General features: G+C 46.8%; 1 pseudogene; it reads left to right on the top strand.

Moving 5' to 3' along the window:
• LOC109473352 overlaps positions 1-1,616 on the top strand; it is a 64,815-nt pseudogene that overhangs the window by 62,935 nt on the left and 264 nt on the right.

Genomic DNA, 1,616 nt, shown 5'->3' with positions numbered 1-1,616 from the left:
TTGAATCGAGGGGCAGTTCGCACCTCTCTTAATTGATATTAAGCACTTGGACGGCACAGTGTTTAGTTTTGCAGTTGATCAAATTTCGATTAAAAGGATCCACAAATGAAGTCGTAATGACCACCATAATGATCCATTCATCTTGTGCTATTCAGGAGCTATCACGGTCGCGGTTAGGAAGACTGGCGGCGGCTCTTCGCGGTTCAGAAGGGGGAAGTACGGGTTGTTATGCTAGAAAATCGTCTGTTTGTTTGTTGATATTTGTGAGAGGGCGTGAGGAAACCCTGTCGAGTGCACACATACACACGCCGCCTATGGTGTGTGAGGGAGGCGGGGTTCACTGCAAATACAACTCATGTTTACTGAAAGTATGGTAGAGAGAGACTTTCTGAACTTAGTAGAAGAAAAACCATTGCACATTTTCTAGGAACAGTTAGGTCTTTGTTAGATGACATGGTACGGAAAGATTTCGGACGGTTACACGCAGTTGTGACATCGTATTTTTGTAGCGACCTCGCACCAACATACAAGTCAAACACCAGCGCGCTGCGCTGTCAAGAAGGCAAACTTCACAGACATACAATGGCGAGGTTACAGCCTGGCGAGAATTTAATTTAAAATCCAATTCTATCTGTTCCTTTTTAGAAACATCAGTTAAGTATAAAACTGAATCTGTAGTGTATTTCCAATGATGCCGTTAGTAATTTTGAGGCTTGGACCCTTTTCCGTACGTTTGGTAACGGTCCCTGGTCAGGCCTAGGACATAAACCAGGGATAAACTTGGCACCACCCGCAAGGATCACCCGGATTTAAACGTGAATGTAAAATCCCTACATTATTCCAGTAGCAACAACAGAGGGGATAAGCCAACAACGGTTCAATGCTGTTTGCTGCTCCCGTGTGTGTGAACATGGATTGTACACCGCCATCACAATGTTCCACATCAAAGGATCGCGACTTAAGCCCTGAAAAGTCGGATCAGCCCGGCTGTACATAAAACCCCCGGGAAAACACACCGTTTTTTTCTACACCGCAGAGGTTTGTGTGTGGGTCCTCTCTGGGGACGTGCCGCCCACTCCCAAGGCCACGGACATGTTGGTACCGAGCCGTACGGAGTGGAGCGGCGGGGTGAGCCGGGCTCCTCCCCGGGCAAATCCACCTCATCATCCCTTCAGACACGGGAATAATAAACGGACTGGCCCGAGGAGACACAGAAATCATCGGATCATAACTCATACACCGGACTGTAGCAGAAACATCAGCCAGTTATTTTACTAACAAACAACCAACCTAGGGCGGATTTAACCTGTGAATGAGACTGCCATTTTAGCATGACGTAAGTATCGACATCTGTGCTTACAAATATTAATTGTTGTGCTTTTGAACCAGACAATAATCCCTGAATGTAGAGGGAAAGTAGCCTTTTATCGCAGCTACCAAAAGGTCGCGGGATCAATGTACGTAATAATGACGGCCAGAGAGCCGGGCGCACAAAAGGCCACTGGAACCGTCAGTTGCACCTGACGTGCAAATCGCCCAATAAAAGCGAATGGTCTGATTTGTAGTGAAGTCCGCGGCTTTGATCATGCCTACATGTAGTATAGTGTATGACATCC

This window comes from Branchiostoma belcheri, unplaced genomic scaffold (genome assembly GCF_001625305.1).
Source record: "Branchiostoma belcheri isolate BF01 breed outbred unplaced genomic scaffold, Haploidv18h27 scaffold3, whole genome shotgun sequence".
Taxonomy (NCBI): domain Eukaryota; kingdom Metazoa; phylum Chordata; class Leptocardii; order Amphioxiformes; family Branchiostomatidae; genus Branchiostoma; species Branchiostoma belcheri.
This window is presented reverse-complemented; position numbering and strand designations above follow the sequence as displayed.